Below are 15202 nucleotides of genomic sequence, written 5' to 3'. Positions count from 1 at the left end.
ACAACCCAACAGCATTCTATTCTAGTATGCTAACCTCCACAACCCAACAGTATTTTAACACTAATGCTTCAGGTGGGATTTGAACACTCAACATAAGGATGACCAGTACAAGGCATTATCCCACTAAGCCACTGTCAATCCTACATCTTTGCCAGTCACATTCACATGGTGAAAATGTGTATTGGTAAACACACAAGAAAAACTCCAAGTATACATTTGACAATAAAATGAAGGGCTTTCCTGAAAGAGAACACCTGAAAACATTTGGAAATTCTGGGACAATTAGACATTTGTAGAGAAGAACAGTAATGGATGAAATATAAATATGATAGACTTAATGATGAAGGAAAAATAGTAAACAAAGAAGTTCCCCTATATGTCTTCGAGTGTGTCGGCATTCTGATTCTTGGCAACTTAATGAGTGTGAATGTTGATTGCCTGATGTCATTCAGGTGCTGTTCAATGGTGTGACTCTTCAATAACCAATAGCATGTGCATCTTGAGCCTAAAGCTCTAGCAGGATTCGAACTCTCAACCTAACAAACACCAGCACTAGGCATTATCCCTCTGAGCCACTAACAATCCGACATATTAGGCAGTCACATTCACATGGTGAAAATGTGTGTTGGTAAACACACAAGAAAAACTCCAAGTATACATTTGACAATAAAATGAAGGGCTTTCCTGAAAGAGTACACCTGAAAACTTTTGGATATTCTGGGGCAATTAGACATTTATAGAGAAGAACAGTAATGGATGAAATATAAATATGATAGACTTAATGATGAAGGAAAAATAGTAAACAAAGAAGTTCCCCTATATGTCAGAGTGTGTCGGCATTCTGATTCTTGGCAACTAATGAGTGTGAATGTTAATTGCCTGATGTCATTCAGGTGCTGTTCAATGGTGTCAATCTTCAATAACCAATAGCATGTGCATCTTGAGCTTCAAGCTCTAGCAGGATTCGAACTCTCAACCTAACAAACACCAGCAGTGTGTAATGAGTGTGAATGTTAATTGCCTGATGTCATTCAGGTGCTGTTCAATGGTGTGACTCAGAAGGCTCAATGGTATGGAGTGATGACACGGAGATGGCAGGTTTCGGTGCAACACAAGTTAACTTTATTTGAGTTTCAATTCATCTGTTCTTTTGTTCTTTACTTGTATGTGTGCTGCATCAAAGAGGAAACAAACAGAAAATGGAGTAATCAGTCAAATGGGGTAAATCAGTACAGATCCCAACTCACAAACAAACCAATTGACATTTGAACAATAAACTGAAATCATATGGCTATATAAGGTACAACTAAACAATACTTGACATCCCAAGTCAACCAACATCACCTAATCATCTCTCACATGGGACTCCAACACACCAAACCAACAAACAAAGACCTTAACTTTACACATGATGGCAGAGCTACTCTACAAACTGATAAACATCACAAAAGTCATAGTGAGGGTGATTAAAGTGATGACTTACGTTAACTCAAAGACGCACACAGAGCAGGACACACTGGAGTGCTGGGTTGAGATGAACAAAAGAGCGAACTGAGGGCGAGCAAACAATTTATCCTGGTCTGAGCCCCTGCTCCGGAGCTACAGGGTTTCCCAGCGGGTAAACTTTGGAAAGATTTGCAAAGATTTTGAAAAGATTTTTGAAAGACTACAGTCTCAGACCCTCTCACATCTAAAGACAAGTAGTAGAGTTTTAAGTCACAGACTATGATTTTGCAATGACTAGGGATCTTGCAGGGTCACTATTTACAAGACTGCAACATGATTCCTTTAAATTATTACCCATTGTGCAATAGATAAACAGGAACTGAAAATTATAGCCTACTAAACTCAAAGTCGTATTTTCATGTTTCTGCAGCATTGTTTCATGCGTGACATCCTTAACCGATATAGAGTTGTTCTGTCAAGTGGAAGAGCGACTAAATATGTATAAGAAATGACAAATATTATAAGAATAACAAATAATTATAGGCTACAGCTTATAATTATACAGTAATACTTGCCTTGCACTACAAGTCCACATTGACAAGTAGCTGTAATGTTATAGTGTGTTATCCTCCACAATCCAACAGCATTCTATTGTAGTATGCCAACATCCACAACTCACTAATGCTTCAAGTGGGATTTGAACTCTCAACCTAAGGATCACCAGTACAAGGCATTATCCCACTGAGCCACTGTCAATCCTACATGTTGGCCAGTCACATTCACATGGTGAAAATGTGTATTGGTAAACACACAAGAAAAACTCCAAGCATGGAGGGGCGATTAGACATTTGTAGAGATGAACACTAATAGATTAAATATAAATATGATAGACTTAATGATGAAGGAAAAATAGTAAACAAAGAAGTTCCCCTGAATGTCATAGAGTGTCTCGGCATTCTGATTCTTGGCAACTGATGAGTGTGAATGTTGATTGCCTGATGTCATTCAGGTGCTGTTCAATGGTGTGAATCTTCAATAACCAATAGTATTCGAGCTAGAGCCTAGAGCACTACCAGGGATTCGAACCCTCAACCTAACAAACACCAGCACTAGGCATTATCCCACTGAGCCACTGACAATCCTACATATTGGGTAGTCACATTCACATGGTGAAAATGTGTGTTGGTAAACACACAAGAAAAACTCCAAGTATACATTTGACAATAAAATGAAGGGCTTTTCTGAAAGAGTACACCTGAAAACTTTTGGATATTCTGGGGCAATTAGACATTTATAGAGAAGAACAGTAATGGATGAAATATAAATATGATAGACTTAATGATGAAGGAAAAATAGTAAACAAAGAAGTTCCCCTATATGTCATAGAGTGTGTCGGCATTCTGATTCTTGGCAACTAATGAGTGTGAATGTTAATTGTCTGATGTCATTCAGGTGCTGTTCAATAGTGTGAATCTTCAATAACCAATAGCATGTGCATCTTGAGCCTAAAGCTCTAGCAGGATTCAAACTCTCAACCTAACAAACACCAGCACTAGGCATTATCCCACTCAGCCACTGACAATTATACACATTGAGCAGTCACATTCAATTGGTGAAAATGTGTGTTGGCAAACACACAACATCAAGAAAATTCCTAGCATACATTTGACAATAGAATTAAGGGCTTTATAAAAAAAGAGTACATATCTGAAAATGTGCACTGTTAATGGTATCCACCTAATGATGGTTGTATGGTTGTTATCCAAGAAAAAAAAATTACTCATATAGGAATATAGGTGATATAGGAGAAATGGGCTGAGTGGTCGAACTTTATTGGCCTATATCTCTGAAATGGAACAACGTATCCAAATTCTTTTGATAACTTTTGTGAGGATTTGTCTAAATATTGTCTGTGAGAATTTTGGTGAAGATTTGATAATTTTTGAAGCCTGTGAAACTTTTTATGATGTTTGGCTTTTCTCTGAAATTGTGGCAAAAGTAAACATTTTTAGAGCATAAGACCAGGGTGAAAAAGATGCATCTGAATGTAGAGATTAATATGATGAAAGAATTTTGAGTCTAGGTGAATCTGGTAAGGAGAAATAAGCGTTTTTGACAAGAGCGCCACCTTTGGGTGCAGTACCCAAAATTTGGGTTATGGGTAGTGGGGGGTACTGGTAACAATACTTGAAAATGTCAAGTTTCTAGGACTTACGGTTTATAGGAATATAGGTGATCTAGGAAAAAAGGCCTAAGTGGTCTAACTTTATTGGCCTATATCTCTGAAATGGAACAAAATATCAAAATTCTGAGCGATAACTTTTGTGAGGCTTGGTCTAAACATTGTCTGTGAGAATTTTGGTGAAGATTCGATTATTTTTGAAGAGTGTGAAACTTTTTATAATGTTTGGCTTTTCCATGAAATTGTGGAAAAAGTAAACATTTGTAGACCATAAGACCAGGGCCAAAAAGATGCATCTGAGTTTAGAGATTAATATTCTGAAAGAATTTTGAGTCTAGGTGAATCTGGTAAGGAGAAATAAGCATAATTAACTTTTTTTTTCAATAGCGCCACCTTTGGGTGCAGTACCCCAAATTTTGGGTTATGGGTAGAGGGGGGTACTGGTAACCATACCTGAAAATTTCAAGAGTTTTGGAGTTACGGTTTAGGCTGCAGTATGACTTTTACAGAATTTTGGCCAAAAAATGAACGGTACAGAAACAATAGGGTTCCTGCAGCTACGCTGCTCGGACCCCTAATAAGAAAAGGTAGAATCACTAAGGGTTGCCGCGCAGCTTCGCTGCTTGGCCCCCAATAAGAAAAGGTAGAATCACTAAGGGTTGCCGCGCAGCTTCGCTGCTTGGCCCCCAAATATAGCTGCAAGCAGCAATGAGGGGGCCAAGCAGTTGAGCAGGAGTTGTCATGGCAACCCAATGTTGCTACATTATACACACACCCAATTAACCCCCCCTGTCCCACACACACACATATACACAGATAAACTTCTTCCCCCACACACCCCAATAACCCCCCACACATATGCATACCTCAAACATCACCAAATTTATTGTGCGTAGTCAGGTTGTAGTCACAAGTCCACATACCAAGTTTGGTGTCGATACAAGAAAGTGTTGATAATTGTAGCACCCCTAGTGGTCAAAGCTCACTAAATATATTGTGCGTCTTCAGGATGTGTTCCCGAGTCCATGTACCAAGTTTGGTGTCGATACGATAAAGTTTTTCTAATTATAGCGCCCCTAGTGGTCAAAGGTCACTAAATGTATTGTCCTTATTCAGGATGTGGTCCCGAGTCCAGGTACCAAGTTTGGTGTCGATACGAGAAAGTGTTGCAAATTATAGCACCCCTAGTGGTCAAACGTTGCTAAAATTATTGTCTGTCCTCAGGATGAGGTCCCAAGTCCATATACTAAGTTTGGTTTCAATATGTGAAAGCATTGCTGAAATATGAGCCCACTTCTTGTGATTATAGCGCCACCTATAGGTCAAAAGTCATCAAATTTATTGAGCCTCCTCCTAATTGGGTCCTGAGACCCTGTACTGAGTTTGGTGTTGATACGCAAAAGCCTTGCTGAGATCACTTCACTTCCTGTTTGGCGGCTTCGCCGCCAAACTTGATTGGTCAAGACGGGCGATGGGTTTTGAATATGGGTCCAAAAAGCAATGCGTTTGTGAGTCATGGTCTGAAGATCATCTGAACCAAGTTTCATGAAAATCGGATGAACTTTGTGACCTTTGATGCCTTTTAAGTGATTTTGATTAAATCCAATATGGCGGCCAGATCAATTATGTTGACATCACAAAATCACATCTGTCAGCCTTAGGACCTCCCAGAGACATCACTAGTATATTAACATTAACATTAACAGACACCAATAGTAAGTTTTAATTCCAAACACATCACCCGTTACAGGCCAAAATGTAATTTTGCTTATTATAGCGCCACCTATAGGTCAAAAGTCATCAAATTTATTGAGCCTTCTCCTTATTGGGTCCTGACCCCATGTACTGAGTTTGGTTTTGATACGTTAAAGCTTTACTGAGATATTACTTCGCTTCCTGTTTATTACTTCGCTTCCTGTTTCGCTTCCAAACTTGATTGGTCGTCTCAGGCAACCGGTTTTGAATATGTCTCCAAAAAGCAATGCGTTTATGAGTCATGGTCTGACGATCATCTGCGTCAAGTTTCGTGAAAATCGGAGAAACTTTCTGACCTTTGATGCCTTTTAAGTGTTTTTGATGACATCCAATATGGCGGTCGAATAAATTATGTTGACGTCACATGTTGGCATGTTTCGGCCTAAGGACCTCTCAAGGTATTAACAGATATCACTAATATGCTTTAATTCTAAACACATGACCCGTTACAGGCTAAAACATAATTTTGCTAATTATAGCGCCACCTATAGGTCAAAAGTCATCAAATTTATTGAGCCTCCTCCTAATTGGGTACTGAGACCCTGTACTGAGTTTGGTGTTGATACGCGAAAGCCTTGCTGAGATATCACTTCACTTCCTGTTTGGCGGCTTCGCCGCCAAACTTGATTGGTCGTCACAGGCAACCGGTTTTGAATATGTCTCCAAAAAGCAATGCGTTTATGAGTCATGGTCTGACGATCATCTGCGTCAAGTTTCGTGAAAATCGGACAAACTTTGCGAACTTTGATGCCTTTTAAGTGTTTTTGATGAAATACAATATGGCGGAAGATCCAACATGGCGGAAATTGACGTCATGGGGTGCGTTGAGTTCGGCCTCATCCAAGACTTCCAAAGATATTGCGATATTCAAAATCGGGCATACGGTTCAAAAGTTAATTGCATGGATGCAATGTCAACTTTGACCCATTGGTGGCGCTAGACTCTCTGTGGTTCAGGCATAAAACTTGCTCAAATTAATTTTTATACTGTCCCGAATCAATGTGCCAAATTTCACAACTTTTTACTGTACGGTTCTATGGGCTGCCATAGACTTCAATGACAGCGGAAAGATGTGTAATAATAATAATAATAATAATAAGAAAAGGTAGAATCACTAAGGGTTGCCGCGCAGCTTCGCTGCTTGGCCCCCAAATATAGCTGCAAGCAGCAATGAGGGGGCCAAGCAGTTGAGCAGGAGTTGTCATGGCAACCCAATGTTGCTACATTATACACACACCCAATTAACCCCCCCTGTCCCACACACACACATATACACAGATAAACTTCTTCCCCCACACACCCCAATAACCCCCCACACATATGCATACCTCAAACATCACCAAATTTATTGTGCGTAGTCAGGTTGTAGTCACAAGTCCACATACCAAGTTTGGTGTCGATACAAGAAAGTGTTGATAATTGTAGCACCCCTAGTGGTCAAAGCTCACTAAATATATTGTGCGTCTTCAGGATGTGTTCCCGAGTCCATGTACCAAGTTTGGTGTCGATACGATAAAGTTTTTCTAATTATAGCGCCCCTAGTGGTCAAAGGTCACTAAATGTATTGTCCTTATTCAGGATGTGGTCCCGAGTCCAGGTACCAAGTTTGGTGTCGATACGAGAAAGTGTTGCAAATTATAGCACCCCTACTGGTCAAAGGTTGCTAAAATTATTGTCTGTCCTCAGGATGAGGTCCCAAGTCCATATACTAAGTTTGGTTTCAATATGTGAAAGCATTGCTGAAATATGAGCCCACTTCTTGTGATTATAGCGCCACCTATAGGTCAAAAGTCATCAAATTTATTGAGCCTCCTCCTAATTGGGTCCTGAGACCCTGTACTGAGTTTGGTGTTGATACGCGAAAGCCTTGCTGAGATCACTTCACTTCCTGTTTGGCGGCTTCGCCGCCAAACGTGATTGGTCGTCACAGGCAACCGGTTTTGAATATGTCTCTAAAAAGCAATGCGTTTATGAGTCATGGTCTGACGATCATCTGCGTCAAGTTTCGTGAAAATCGGAGAAACTTTGTGACCTTTGATGCCTTTTAAGTGTTTTTGATGACATCCAATATGGCGGTTGGATCATTTATGTTGACATCACATGTTGGCATATGGCGGCCTAAGGACCTCTCAAGGTATTAACAGATATCACTAATATGCTTTAATTCCAAACACATGACCCGTTACAGGCTAAAACGTAATTTTGGTAATTATAGCGCCACCTATAGGTCAAAAGTCACCAAATTTATTGAGCCTCCTCCTAATTGGGTCTTGATACCCTATACTGAGTTTGATTTTGATACGTGAAAGTATTGCTGAGATATTACTTCACTTCCTGTTTGGCGGCTTCGCCGCCAAACTTGATTGGTCGTCACAGGCAACGGGTTTTGAATATTGTTCCAAAAAGCAATGCATTTATGAGTCATGGTCTGTAGATCATCTGCGTCAAGTTTCGTGAAAATCGGACAAACTTTGCGAACTTTCATGACTTTTAAGTGTTTTTGATGAAATACAATATGGCGGAAGATCCAACATGGCGGAAATTGACGTCATTGGGTGCGTTGAGTTCAGCCTCATCCAAGGCTTCCAAATATGTTACGACATTCAAAATCGGGCATACGGTTCAAAAGTTAATTGCATGGATGCAATGTCAACTTTGACACATTGGTGGCGCTAGACTGTCTGTGGTTCAGGCATAAAACTAGCTCAAACTCATTTTTATACTGTCCCGAATCAATGTGCCAAATTTCACAACTTTTTACTGTACGGTTCTATGGGCTGCCATAGACTTCAATGGCAGCGGAAAGATGTGTAATAATAATAATAAATATAGCTGCAAGCAGCAATGAGGGGGCCAAGCAGGCAGTTCAGCAGGCCAGATTTGCCATGTAAGTCAATGCCGTTGCATCAGACATGTAGGCTTAAGCAGTCACAGCAAGTTCCATGCCATACAACCCAAGATTGGCTGAGATACAAGGTCAAGTTTCACATCAAAACATAGCTGATTTTGTGGGGCTGAACCAGGGCTGAGTGTCGGCGCCCCCTCCCCCAGCCAGTCCACCGCCGCAACCGCCCCTGCCCATCCCACCCCGTCCCACCCTTGCACGCACACATTAGAATGAACTGGATGGAACTTGCTGTCATCAGTTTCACATCAAAAATAAAAGATTGACTGACATATGATCACACTTGCTGTGATTTAAACAGAGAGGTCAAAAATTGACGTCATAGGGTGTGTTGAACTCGGCTTGGCCCAAGTATTCCAATGATACCTCATTTTGCCATTCGGGTCAACAGGTCAAAAGTTACGTCCGTGAACACAAATCCAACTTTGGCCTGTTGGTGGCGCTAGAGCGCTTGAGGTGCCGTCATGAAACTTGGTGAAATGAATTATTGGACTGTCCCCAATTAGTGTGCAAAATTTTATAACTTTTTACCAGACGGTTCTATGGGCGGCCATTGACTTCCATTGCAAAATAATGCGCATCAGCAACTACTGGCCAAAATGCATTTTTGTCAATTACGGAGCCCCCTAGAGGTCAAATGTCACCAAATTTCTTGAGCGTCCTCCCGATGGGGTCGGAGGTACATGTACTAAGTTTGGTTTTGATACATGAAAGCGTTGCTGAGATATGAAATCACTTCCTGTTTGGCGGCTTCGCCGCAAATTTCAATTGGCTGGTACAGGCCAATACTTCTTTCAATTGTTCCAGAAATCAATGCACTCATCAGGCATGGTCTGAAGATGGTCTCTGCCAATTTTGGTCAGGATCCGCTGAAATTTGTGACCTGCGAAAACTTGTACGTGTTTTTGATTAAATCCAATATGGCGGCCGAATCAATTACGATGACATCACAAGTTGGCTTGGGTCGAACTAAGGAACTCCAACAGTATTACCAGACATCATTAGTGCAATTTAATTCTAAACACAACAGCAACTACAGGCCAAAAGGCATGTTTCTTAATTACAGCGCCCCCTAGAGGTCAAAGGTCACCAAATTTTTTGAGCTTCCCTCTGATTGGGTCCTGAGTCTATCCACCAAGTTTGGCATTGATACATGCAAGGGTTGCTGAGATATGAGCTCACTTCCTGTTTGGCGGCTTCGCCGCAAATTTCAATTGTATATTATGGATGAACGGTTATAGTTCCGGAGACAAAATACCACAACTTTTGTGAGGCTTGGTCTGAAGATCATGTATGTCAAGTTTGGTGTCGATCGGACAAAATTTGTGACCTGTGAAAAATTAGTTTCACTTTCACTAAAATCCAATATGGCGGAAAATCCATCATGGCGGAAAACGACGCCATAGGGTGCGTTGAACTCGGCCTGGTCCAAGGATTCCAATGGTACCTCAATTTTTAAAATCGGGCCAACGGGTCAGAAGATACATGCGTGAACGCATGTCCAACTTTGGCCTGTTGGTGGCGCTAGAGCGCTCGTGGTGCGGACTTGAAACTTGGTGAAATTAATCATGGGACTCTGCCTAATTACAGTGCCAAATTTCACAACTTTTCACCAGACGGTTCTATGGGCTGCCATAGACTTCAATGGCAGAGGAAAGATGTGTAATAATAATAATAATAGTAGGAAAAGATAGAAACACAATGGGTGCCTTCGCAGCTTCGCTGCTTGGCCCCCAATAATAAGAAAAGGTAGAATCACTATGGGTTGCCGCGCAGCTTCGCTGCTTGGCCCCCAAATATAACCGCAAGCGGTGATTTACGGGGTCCGAGCAAAACGAACATGATAGCATAGCTTTTTAGTTTTACATATGCTTTGATTGTTTGGGCACAATTGTTCAAAAGAAACGTGATCGGATTTCGGTTATCGGATTTCAGCTATCGGATTGGATCAAATCTTGAAAATGGGTTGTTAAAAGGGAAACAAGGATCCTGAAATTGGATTAGATCACATAATCTATTCTTGGTTTTGATCTGGATAAAACCTTCACTTTGTGTCGTTCAAAATTTTTGAGTTGGATTGGAATAAATTTGATGCATAAAATTAGGATTACCCTGTGCTGTAACATTATAGTGTGCTAACCTCCACAACCCAACAGTATTCTAACAATACTTGATTCTACAGGACTATTTATTTGTTGTGGATAAGATGAAGGGTTTGATAATGGAAGGCAGTGTTTCCCACAGAATTGAATTGTATTTGTGGTGGTGGGTTCTGTGTCGGAGTCAATAAGATAAACAGCGTATAATTATACAGTTATACTTGCCTTGCACTACAAGTCCATATTGACAAGTAGCTGTAATGCTGTAATGTTATAGTGTGCTAACCTCCACAACCCAACAGCATTCTATTCTAGTATGCTAACCTCCACAACCCAACAGTATTTTAACACTAATGCTTCAGGTGGGATTTGAACTCTCAACATAAGGATGACCAGTACAAGGCATTATCCCACTAAGCCACTGTCAATCCTACATCTTTGCCAGTCACATTCACATGGTGAAAATGTGTATTGGTAAACACACAAGAAAAACTCCAAGTATACATTTGACAATAAAATGAAGGGCTTTCCTGAAAGAGAACACCTGAAAACGTTTGGAAATTCTGGGACAATTAGACATTTGTAGAGAAGAACAGTAATGGATGAAATATAAATATGATAGACTTAATGATGAAGGAAAAATAGTAAAAAAGAAGTTCCCCTATATGTCTTCGAGTGTGTCAGCATTCTGATTCTTGGCAACTAATGAGTGTGAATGTTGATTGCCTGATGTCATTCAGGTGCTGTTCAATGGTGTGACTCTTCAATAACCAATAGCATGTGCATCTTGAGCCTAAAGCTCTAGCAGGATTTGAACTCTCAACCTAACAAACACCAGCACTAGGCATTATCCCTCTGAGCCACTAACAATCCGACATAATAGGCAGTCACATTCACATGGTGAAAATGTGTGTTGGTAAACACACAAGAAAAACTCCAAGTATACATTTGACAATAAAATGAAGGGCTTTCCTGAAAGAGTACACCTGAAAACTTTTGGATATTCTGGGGCAATTAGACATTTATAGAGAACAGTAGTAATGGATGAAATATAAATATGATAGACTTAATGATGAAGGAAAAATAGTAAACAAAGAAGTTCCCCTATATGTCAGAGTGTGTCGGCATTCTGATTCTTGGCAACTAATGAGTGTGAATGTTAATTGCCTGATGTCATTCAGGTGCTGTTCAATGGTGTCAATCTTCAATAACCAATAGCATGTGCATCTTGAGCTTCAAGCTCTAGCAGGATTCGAACTCTCAACCTAACAAACACCAGCAGTGTGTAATGAGTGTGAATGTTAATTGCCTGATGTCATTCAGGTGCTGTTCAATGGTGTGACTCAGAAGGCTCAATGGTATGGAGTGATGACACGGAGATGGCAGGTTTCGGTGCAACACAAGTTAACTTTATTTGAGTTTCAATTCATCTGTTCTTTTGTTCTTTACTTGTATGTGTGCTGCATCAAAGAGGAAACAAACAGAAAATGGAGTAATCAGTGAAATGGGGTAAATCAGTACAGATCCCAACTCACAAACAAACCAATTGACATTTGAACAATAAACTGAAATCATATGGCTATATAAGGTACAACTAAACAATAATTGATATCCCAAGTCAACCAACATCACCTAATCATCTCACATGGGACTCCAACACACCAAACCAACAAACAAAGACCTTAACTTTACACATGATGGCAGAGCTACTCTACAAACTGATAAACATCACAAAAGTCATAGTGAGGGTGATTAAAGTGATGACTTACGTTAACTCAAAGACACACACAGAGCAGGACACACTGGAGTGCTGGGTTGAGATGAACAAAAGAGCGAACTGAGGGCGAGCAAACAATTTATCCTGGTCTGAGCCCCTGCTCCGGAGCTACAGGGTTTCCCAGCAGGTAAACTTTGGAAAGATTTGCAAAGATTTGGAAAAGATTTTTGAAAGACTACAGTCTCAGACCCTCTCACATCTAAAGACAAGTAGTAGAGTTTTAAGTCACAGACTATGATTTTGCAATGACTAGGGATCTTGCAGGGTCACTATTTACAAGACTGCAACACGATTCCTTTAAATTATTACCCATTGTGCAATAGATAATCAGGAACTGAAAATTATAGCCTACTAAACTCAAAGTCGTATTTTCGTGTTTCTGCAGCATTGTTTCATGCGTGACATCCTTAACCGATATAGAGTTGTTCTGTCAAGTGGAAGAGCCGACTAAATATGTATAAGAAATGACAAATATTATAAGAATAACAAATAATTATAGGCTACAGCTTATAATTATACAGTAATACTTGCCTTGCACTACAAGTCCATATTGACAAGTAGCTGTAATGTTATAGTGTGTTAACCTCCACAACCCAACAGCATTCTATTGTAGTATGCTAACATCCACAACCCACTAATGCTTCAAGTGGGATTTGAACTCTCAACCTAAGGATCACCAGTACAAGGCATTATCCCACTGAGCCACTGTCAATCCTACCTGTTGGCCAGTCACATTCACATGGTGAAAATGTGTATTGGTAAACACACAAGAAAAACTCCAAGCATGGAGGGGCGATTAGACATTTGTAGAGATGAACACTAATAGATTAAATATAAATATGATAGACTTAATGATGAAGGAAAAATAGTAAACAAAGAAGTTCCCCTGAATGTCATAGAGTGTCTCGGCATTCTGATTCTTGGCAACTGATGAGTGTGAATGTTGATTGCCTGATGTCATTCAGGTGCTGTTCAATGGTGTGAATCTTCAATAACCAATAGTATTCGAGCTAGAGCCTAAAGCACTACCGGGGATTCGAACCCTCAACCCTAACAAACACCAGCACTAGGCATTATCCCACTGAGCCACTGACAATCCTACATATTGGGTAGTCACATTCACATGGTGAAAATGTGTGTTGGTAAACACACAAGAAAAACTCCAAGTATATTTTTGACAATAAAATGAAGGGCTTTCCTGAAAAAGTACACCTGAAAACTTTTGGATATTCTGGGGCAATTAGACATTTATAGAGAAGAAAAGTAATGGATGAAATATAAATATGATAGACTTAATGATGAAGGAAAAATAGTAAACAAAGAAGTTCCCCTATATGTCATAGAGTGTGTCGGCATTCTGATTCTTGGCAACTAATGAGTGTGAATGTTAATTGTCTGATGTCATTCAGGTGCTGTTCAATAGTGTGAATCTTCAATAACCAATAGCATGTGCATCTTGAGCCTAAAGCTCTAGCAGGATTCGAACTCTCAACCTAACAAACACCAGCACTAGGCATTATCCCACTCTGCCACTGACAATCATACACATTCAGCAGTCACATTCAAATGGTGAAAATGTGTGTTGGTAAACACACAAGAAAAACTCCAAGTATACATTTGACAATAAAATGAAGGGCTTTCCTGAAAGAGTACACCTGAAAACTTTTGGATATTCTGGGGCAATTAGACATTTATAGAGAAGAACAGTAATGGATGAAATATAAATATGATAGACTTAATGATGAAGGAAAAATAGTAAACAAAGAAGTTCCCCCATATGTCACAGAGTGTGTCGGCATTCTGATTCTTGGCAACTAATGAGTGTGAATGTTAATTGTCTGATGTCATTCAGGTGCTGTTCAATAGTGTGAATCTTCAATAACCAATAGCATGTGCATCTTGAGCCTAAAGCTCTAGCAGGATTCGAACTCTCAACCTAACAAACACCAGCACTAGGCATTATCCCACTCAGCCACTGACAATCATACACATTGAGCAGTCACATTCAAATGGTGAAAATGTGTGTTGGCAAACACACAACATCAAGAAAATTCCTAGCATACATTTGACAATAGAATTAAGGGCTTTATAAAAAAGAGTACATATCTGAAAATGTGCACTGTTAATGGTATCCACCTAATGATGGTTGTATGGTTGTTATCCAAGAAAAAAAAATTACTCATATAGGAATATAGGTGATATAGGAGAAATGGGCTGAGTGGTCGAACTTTATTGGCCTATATATATAGGCCCTAAGAAGCCACACCCCAGTGAGCTTAATGACTTCAGGCCTGTCGCTCTAACATCACATGTGATGAAGACACTGGAGCGGCTGGTCTTAGGTAGGCTCAGACCCCAGGTTCGTCATGCACTAGACCCGCTACAGTTTGCATACCAGGAGAAAGTGGGCGTGGATGATGCCATCACTTATCTTCTACACAGGACACATACTCACCTAGACAAGGGGAAAAGTGCTGTGAGAATCATGTTCTTTGATTTCTCAAGTGCTTTTAACACCATCCAACCCCTCAGACTGGGAGACAAGCTCTTGCAGATGGGTGTGGACGCTCACCTGGTAACCTGGATTACAGACTACCTGACCGAGCGACCACAGTTCGTCAGACTGAAGAACTGTCTCTCTGACACTGTGATCAGCAGCACCGGAGCTCCACAGGGAACTGTGCTCTCTCCAGTCCTGTTCACCCTGTACACATCTGACTTCTGCTACAACACCGAGTCATGCCACATGCAGAAGTTTTCTGACGATACTGCAATTGTGGGGTGTATCAGGGACGAGCAAGAGGAGGAGTACAGGAGCCTGGTGGAGGACTTTGTGCAATGGTGCAAACTCAATCACCTTCAACTCAACACTTCAAAGACCAAGGAGATGGTGGTGGATTTCCGCAGGTCTAAGCCCGCTCTGCTACCAGTCTCCATTGATGGGGTCAATGTGGAGGCGGTAAGCACCTACAAGTATCTGGGTCTCCACCTGGACAATAAACTGGACTGGTCAGCCAACACTGACGCACTCTACAAGA

At 40.5% G+C, this 15202-nt stretch overlaps 1 protein-coding gene across 1 annotated transcript in view; it reads left to right on the top strand.

The window, feature by feature from the left end:
* The window catches only part of LOC143122808 (basement membrane-specific heparan sulfate proteoglycan core protein-like), a 124981-nt gene that overhangs the window by 58122 nt on the left and 51657 nt on the right, over positions 1-15202 (top strand). The window lies entirely within an intron of this gene.

Source organism: Alosa pseudoharengus, unplaced genomic scaffold (assembly GCF_046254945.1).
Source record: "Alosa pseudoharengus isolate Yale_2024_CS ecotype anadromous, Long Island Sound unplaced genomic scaffold, YU_APseudo_1.1 YU_APseudo_1.1_scf_1, whole genome shotgun sequence".
Lineage (NCBI taxonomy): Eukaryota > Metazoa > Chordata > Actinopteri > Clupeiformes > Clupeidae > Alosa > Alosa pseudoharengus.
This window is presented reverse-complemented; position numbering and strand designations above follow the sequence as displayed.